The 8,136-nt window shown below is 39.0% G+C and overlaps 1 long non-coding RNA gene across 2 annotated transcripts; it reads right to left on the bottom strand.

Moving 5' to 3' along the window:
• Positions 1-756: 756 nt before the first annotated feature.
• LOC133277462 (uncharacterized) lies at positions 757-7,623 on the bottom strand. Of its 2 annotated transcripts, none has more exons than XR_009746218.1 (3): positions 7,488-7,623; positions 1,867-1,955; positions 757-1,392 (listed from the first exon to the last, which is right to left on the bottom strand). It is a non-coding gene; the product is annotated as an uncharacterized LOC133277462 (long non-coding RNA). The 2 variants fall into 2 exon arrangements; XR_009746217.1 differs by having other exon boundaries at positions 1,867-1,952.
• Between the last annotated feature and the right edge of the window lie 513 nt (positions 7,624-8,136).

The raw sequence follows: 8,136 nt of genomic DNA, 5'->3' as shown, positions 1-8,136 counted from the left end.
TTAAGAAAAATGCATACACACATCACAAACACCCCTTCTATTGCAGACCACGATGGATTCTTCCTCTGTTTTCTCCTTCCATGGCAAACAAAGGTTGATCACGATGAAATGGTGGCAGTTGACATCCACTTGGGAGAAGGAAAAAATACCCCAAAACCAAATTCTTTACCATCCAGTTCAATCTAAAATAAAATAGGAACTAACAGAATAGATACTGAGAAGCACTGATGATGATGAAAATCACTGTGAATTATGGCAAGTGCACATCAGGGATCTAATTGCAGTCAACTGCAACTATCAAATCACAGCTTCCTGGGTTAACAGCCTCCTTCTTTCCTTCATGAGCTAGAGGAGAAGCTTGAGGCCCCTGCATGGTTTGGGCCTGGAGCAAGCATTCCTGCTTCCTCTCAGCTTCCTGACATCTTGCAGCCTATTAATAGCATCCTGCAGCTCAGCCACCTGCTGCAGGAGGACCTCCACCAGGGAGCATCAAGTGCAGCCCTTCCCATTGTGCAGGAATAAAGAGGAACTTAAAAATAATACCAGTCTCTCCAATTAGTAGCTGAGTGAGTTCAAACACTTATAATGACTTTATAGACAAAGAGTATAAAGAAGGTTTTCTTTATTTATATGGAACATCAACTGCTACTTAGCTATTTAAATTTAAAGAGAAGTTTTAGTGTAGTTAAATTCCCTGATATAATCACTTAGAAATATACTGACAGTAAACACCTATTAAAAAAAAATAATAAAAGCAACTGCCTTTCATTGATTCTTGTACCAGCAGTGGTGTGGTCAGCAGGACCAGGAAAGTGCCTGTACTTGGCACTACTGATGCTGCACCACAAGTCCTGTGTTCAGTTCGGAGCCCCTGACAATGAGAGAGATATGGAGGTGCTGTAACATGGCTAAAGAAAGGCAGTGAAGCTGATGAAGTATCTAGAGCACAAGTCTTATGAAGAGCTGCTAAGGGAACTGGACTTGTTTAGCCTGGCGAAAAGGGAGCTCAGGGGAGACCTTACCAGTCTCTACAACTACCTGGAAGGAGGTTGTAGTGAGGTGGGTGTCAGTTTCTTGTCCCAGGTAACAGGTGATTAGACAAGAGGAAATGGCCTCAAGTTGCACCAGGGAAGACTTAGACTGGATATTACGAAACAAGTTATTCACCAAAAGGGTTATCAAGCATTGGAACAGGCTGCCTGGCAAAGGGATTGAGTCACAATCCTTGGAGGTATTAAAAGGTGTGTAGATGTGGCACTTAAAAGACAAGGCTTAGTGGTGGACTTGGCAGGGTTAGGTTTTCAGATGGACTTGATCTTACATGTCTTCTCCAACCTATATGCTTCCATGATTCTGTGATTCTCTGTCTTCTTCTTCATACCATCATGCAGTCTATAACAATTGTACAGGCAATGACAGAATATTGAAGCATCAGACAGCAATAACAGAAAACACAAAGTAGTTGCTTTGCCTAAGAGGAAGTAATCCATTTTGAAGGTCATTTGTCTTTATATATTTATAATATGCACATTCTATTACATACAAGGGTTTCAAAGATTACCTAATATGGAGAGAGCATATTACTTTTCTGTGCAGTGTGTTAAATGATAAATTGCTCCAGTGTTGACACAATACATAAATACACAGTATCCATCAATAAATAAATCTGAAAAGAGCTGTATGTAAAAGCTGTGACAAAAGAGTTTTAGGAATAGTCATTTTACTTCTCCAATGATTAATATTGTGCTGTTACTACAGGAACATAAACATGTTGGTCTCTGTAGATACACAACACAATGCAGATTGTAATTCTACTTGTAGAATACCGAGTGATAAATCTTTATTGAAATGAACAGGAATACTTACATGAAAGACTCACATGAAGGTTAACAAAGGTCATTGTTCTGAACTCTGTGATCAAATGTATCTTTGGGAAGGGATGACCAAAGTCACTGCTATCAGCAATATCAAGGTTCTTTACATTCTCTTCAGCTATCAACTCAGTTAATTATCAGTAGTTCAATATTACTATGAGTCGCCTGTTAGAGAATACTGTTATCAACCTATCAGGCACAGAAAGAGAAATCTTTAACTCATTCTGAAGAGTCTAAGTTGATATTAACTCTAGTGACACTCAAAGCAATGACTTTCTCTTTCCCCGTCTGGTTTGCCTAAGTGCTTGAACCAGATCCGTCACTGTAACCAAAAAGTAAACAGAGAAGGGGACAGAAATAAGTGAACCTAGTTTTGGCACCTTCTGGTTATGAGTTATGTTGTTTGCCCCTAGTAGCCAAGGCCTTTAGGCATGTTAATCATATCTGCTCAAATTCATTGCTTAGTATAATGAGGTGACAAGTACTGTGACCAAGACAAGGGCAGAAGATGGTTAGTATCTAAACTTTATCAAAGTCTTTGATACTGCCTCCTTATCACCAAATTGGTGACATTCAAGCTAGGTAAATGGACAATAAGGTATGCTGAAAATTGTCTGGACTGCCAGGCTCCAAGTGCCGGGTACAGCCTGTTCAGTTGGCAGCCAGTAACAAATGGCTTCCCTCAGGGATCTGTTTAATGTCTTCATCACCAACCTGGACGACTACAGAGGGCATTCTGAGTAAGCATGTGGATGACCACAAATTAGGGGGAGTGGCCAATTCATTGGAGCTCAGGGCTGCTATTTAGTGGCACACAGGGAGGCTGGAAAAACAAGATGACAAGAACCTTAAGGTTCAACAAAAGCAAAGGCATCTAGAATTTCGTAAATCCATTCAAAAATATAGCCAATGACTGACAGGGAAGTAGCATTGCAGAAAAAAAGTTGGGTATCCCGATAGATGTAAAGTTGAATATGAGTAAGAAGGACACACCCTTGCAGCAGAGAAAGCTAGATACATTCCTGGCTGTTAACAAAAGTGTCGCTAGAAGTTTGAAGGAAGGTTTTCCTCCCCCCTCTCTTTGGCACTTCTGAGAGCTGCTTTGGGCTTTGAAGTACAAGACATACTGGAATAAGTTCAGTTTAGAGCCATCATGATGGTCAGGGAGACAACTACCTTGTAGGACAATGTAAAACCAACAGACGTTAACTCTTCCTGGAGATGCACAGCAAGCAATAGGACAAGACGTACAAAGCAACAGACTTCTTTTTTTTAAATCATTTTTTAAAAAAATGGTCAAATACTGCAACAGGCACACAGAAGGACGGAATCTCTGTTCTTGAAGGTGTTCAAAACTGAGCTGAACAAATTTTCTAAGCAACCTGATTTGATTAGATCTGCTTTGAGCAAGGGGACCTGTGGATTAGATTTGTAACATATTTTATCTTGTAATTGATTCTGCACACACTGGAACCCTTCACAGAATCTCAGCCCGTAACTATCACATTTGGTTGCTTTCCTTAAATAGCTTGTGATTTCAGACTATAAGTTTTATCTGCTTAGGGAGAGCAGGCAATTGGAACAGAGGCATTAAACTCTATCAAGGACTCCCAGAACTCTAGCTTCAAACCAGGGTAGTTCCAAAATGAAATCCAAATCATACAGACTTAAATGAATACTAGAAAAATGATATTTCATTTGATAGGGTGACAACTTCATTACCAGATCTGTTGATAGCCTCCTAAATGGTTTGGTTTTCTTTTCCAGTTTCAAAGCCTACCAAATTAATGTGAAATGATACCAAGTCCAGTAATTCTCTGCATAAGAAAGATACCAAGTCTGAATCTAAGGAATGACCTGATCTGAGTTATGAATTTATAAAACACAGTGAAGGAATTTTATAGTGAAAGAGTGTGATTATAGTAGAAAGTAAAGGATTGCTGCCAGAGAAACAGAGATAAGCAGGGATGGTGTTGCTATAGCAACAGGATGACATCAGGGTTTTCCTATTCAGTGCACTGGGTGATAATGAAGTATCAAACCAGCAGCTTCTCTATCTGCTTGCTCCCCAGAGGTGGGCAGGGCCCCATTTTTGTTTGATTGTTTCACACTTCAGAGGTGTCTAATTAGGAGGTTTACAGGTTTCTTGACATCTGTGATAAGATTCTTTAATGCCTCGTTCTTCTGTGGGAGTCTAAGGAGAGACACATTCACTTGAAAACAAAAGAAGAGCCCTTTCTCTGTCCCTCAGGAGCAAAGCATTCTAAAGAGAATAAGATTCAAGGAAAAAATGGGAACATGGTTCATCACACAGCACTATGCCTCTCAGGCATCATCAGGCCACAGCTGACCAGCCAGCTGCAAAATGAAATTTAGTAGAGGATAAAATAAATGAGGTTATTGCTTCTGCCAAATTAATGCTTATTTTTAAGCTTCTACATTTTCCAGGGAAATGGTGTCTCCCTGGACCACCTTGCAACATAGTGTAGACTGCTTTAAAGACATTTACATTTCTTTAACCTTGAAGCACATCTATGTTAGATTAATGAGATCCTCTTGGTAGAGGAGAGGGTAACTAGAAAAGGATAGGTGATAATACAGAGGAGGAACAAGAAAAAACTTAATAAAACCCTACTGATAAGGTGTATAGAAAAACATCCATTATTTGCATTGCAAATAATAAACACAACCCCAGCTAGGGGCTTATATTAGTTTTGTCTGTATCAAGGACTGAAGAAGATGTAGTTTCATAGCTATTGCAAAGAAATCCACAGGGTGACTTGACATTTGCTCTACAAAAGGCAATACTGAACCTTTAATAAAAACCCAAACTTTCGATCCACCTAACCCTAAGAGATCACTCCTATTTAGTAAGTATACAATAATAATCAAGGTCTGGATTTAACACATTGATAAGTTGAGAATTTTGTTAAATGAAATGTTTGAGTGGCTGCATCTCTGACTACTCTGCAGTAGTGGTCTACCTGAGCTAGCTTTAAACTGGGTTGCTTAGACAGCAGAAGCAATTTAGCCACAGATCAGACAAGTCAGTGCAAGCTGTAAAATTTCTCAAGCAGCTGAATAAATAGCTCACAGTGAGTTTCTGGGTGCAAAATTTAGAGCGAAGACAGACAGATGGACAAACAGGTAAGATTTACACTTTAAGCACCCACAAGGCAGCTAGCCTGGGCAGACCTGCTTTACATTGTCGTCACAGGAATATCTCCATCACAAATACACAAGTAAGAGAGAGTCCAGGCATGAAAAATTTATATTTTGACAGGATGCGAAAAACAGAAAATCTCATACAAGCGAAGCAAAGTTCTTGGTAAAATGAGGCACAAGATAAAGGTTTCCTAATGCTAACACTATCCCCTGTTATTTAGGATTCCCTGTTATTATTTTTGTGATAATACCTGTTATTATGTGAACTTCGGAAATTTTTGGTATGTTTGATTTATTTGAAGGCATATAAATTAAACTGAATTTGCATGAATTGTTTGCCGCAGAATGGACTCAGACATCAATATGATCAGGCCAAAAGCTGTTTATTACAAAGTATCAATTCCTTATATATTGTTGCTTACACTTGCTCACAATGATTTGGCACATTATGATTTGATATATGTCCTTAAAACCCCTAGTAACTAACATATAATTGGTCAGGCACATTTATGAGAACTTGACCCTGAAAGCTTGCCAACAGTCCACAGTTCTCATAACTCTGTGTATTCCAGCTTATCTTGCTTGCTTAAGTTTCCTCGGGCCTCTCACAGCCTTGCTGTATCTTTTGGAATTATTCAGAGTTCATGTACCAAATATCCATTCTCCTGTGAGAGCACTGTCTCCACCATGTTGGTATTTGAAACAGCCAAGAGGGGAGAAGGAATGGTGCAGAAGGAAAAGTATCCAACAAGTTTTGACTTCTGACCTTTGATCTCACAGACGTCCCTGGTGAGGAAGTGATTACCTGTAGCCAGAATTGAATTTCATTCTCAATCCAAAGGTAACAGTCCCAGTGGATGTGACCTGAATATCTAATGAGAAGTCCATCTGTTAAGACATTGCATTGTGGCAGAAATGCTATCTTGGGACAAGACCCTCCTTGGATCTGAGTACCCTCTGACAAGAGTGTTTTGCGATTTCAAGTGTGTAATAAAGGCAGAATTATTATCTTCCACATAAAAGCACAAACAAGGACAAAAGGGCTTTGCAATGTAGAAAGTCTAAAGCAATACAACCAAGGCAGTGTCAATTTCAGACAAACTCATCCCAAATTCACTCCTCAACATGCTTGTGTCTTTAAGAACAGACATTAACAGTGGGTTTAAGGAGCAAGAAAAGAAGGAGCGGTACCCCTATTTGTGAGGTTTCAGTATTTCAAATACAATTTGGAAAGACTCTTTGTCTAGCTTAGCAGAGATATACTCAATACTAGGGTTGGCCATAAACCAATTATAAGTGCACACTGCTTATCAAGTGCTGGTCTGTAAACATCAAAGCAGCATGGTGTGCTAATACAGACATATATAGCCGCAGTAGATACATTTCTTGAGCTGCATTTAAGATCTGGTAATGGTGGGTTTGGATTGCTCTATACTTCAGTTCCTAAGCACAAGAGCACAGGGACAGATCTTCAATATTATATGTCTGTCTTTATACGATATTGGAAGAATTTTATCATGTCACAGGTATTTAGCAATAAAGTAAGATATTCCTCCTTCCCCCACACCCCTTTTAACACATCTTTGCTGGTACCATGCAGTCCACACTGCCAAAACCTGGGTCCTGCCAGCAGACACTAGCAAGCAACAATGCAATTTCTTAAGTTTAAAGGCCACGCTAAATCCTTAGCCTTTACACTAATGAATTCTGCAAAGTGTGGCCTTCTAGGCAGCAGCAATTTCAGATACACAAAAAAAAAATAATTATGAAACTAAACCATACAAATCAGTATTGCAAAGCTTAATCACGTTAATTTTTGGAAAATCAAGTTAGCTTTTTAATGCCATTTTATAACAGGAAACTTCTCCCGGTATATCTGAGAAGTGTCCGTAACAGAAGCTTGGATGTAGATGGGGGCTGGGTTAAGATTTTCTAGGTCACTGAAGTCTTTTAAAGCAAAAGTATCAGAAATGCAGCCGCCTCCAGGATGGCAATCCTTTCTCACACTTTACCTTGTTTGCAAATTAACATGTGATGAACCACAGATCTAAACATGCCTTCTTTGCAGAAAACACAAACTGCAAAATGTTTTGTCTTGGGATACAAAGACTTACATAGAATAGCTTTGTCCCCCTACCTCCCCACACAGTGAAAATCATCTCACTGCAATTCTGTCACCACCTTTACACAAAGCTGCCCCCTTAGTAAAATAAAATCACTGATTTTATTATCTAAAAGATTCATAATAAATATAACTACTTCCATGGGAAACTACGCTGAAGATGATTTTTGTGTAATCCCTTATGTGTTGCAGACCAAGGAATTTATTTACTAGCTTGTGAAAAGATGAGAATGAGCAGGGAGAAAGGATGCCTCAGGGCTGAGTGGCAGGGGAGAAAGGATGCAATTAGTGGAGTTTTAGAGGGATTTTACATCAACATAACTCACCTAGAACAGCATTTTTCTCAGGATGGTGTTCTCACACAATTCTGAATATCCACTATTATGCAAAGCAGATATTACTACCAAAAAACATACTGAAATTTATGGTCTACTCTAAATGCCCATGAAATCATGTGGAGTCTTTCAGAGATATCAAAAGACTTTTGGTCAGGGCCATACAGAGTTTCTTTATTTTGCGAAACGGGTGACGCAGCAATTTAGAGAAGAGGAAGCCTGGTATTCCCCACCTGCAAACCTGCTCTATCTAATTAACACAACTCTAATTAGGATCATTATCAAGAGTAACTGAAGCAATAAAACATGACTCCAGTACAATTCCCTTTGGAAAGGGAAAGGCAGGCAAGTCACAACACAGTTAAATTTATTTCAGTTACCTCTAACATTTGACATCAGTTGCATAAGTGCATATTTGTCTTGTGCCATGACATCTTGAATTTTTCATTGAAACAAAACACGACGGAGGTCATCTGAAAACAAAAGTTTCAAAGACAATTTTCCATTGAACAATATCATAATTTTTGACAGTAACGAGCACAGAAATGGAAACACTAATTTTCTACAAGAAAAAATATTTTTGGAAGTTAGTAAATGAGATATGTTTCATGCAGGGTAGTAGTCATGTTAAAACATCACC

This window comes from Pezoporus flaviventris, unplaced genomic scaffold (genome assembly GCF_033815535.1).
Source record: "Pezoporus flaviventris isolate CSIRO_AGI_PZ_B2104156 unplaced genomic scaffold, CSIRO_AGI_Pfla_v1 ptg000056l, whole genome shotgun sequence".
Taxonomy (NCBI): Eukaryota; Metazoa; Chordata; class Aves; order Psittaciformes; family Psittacidae; genus Pezoporus; species Pezoporus flaviventris.
Note: the sequence above shows the minus strand (reverse complement) of the source record. Positions and strands in the feature narration are given on the sequence as shown.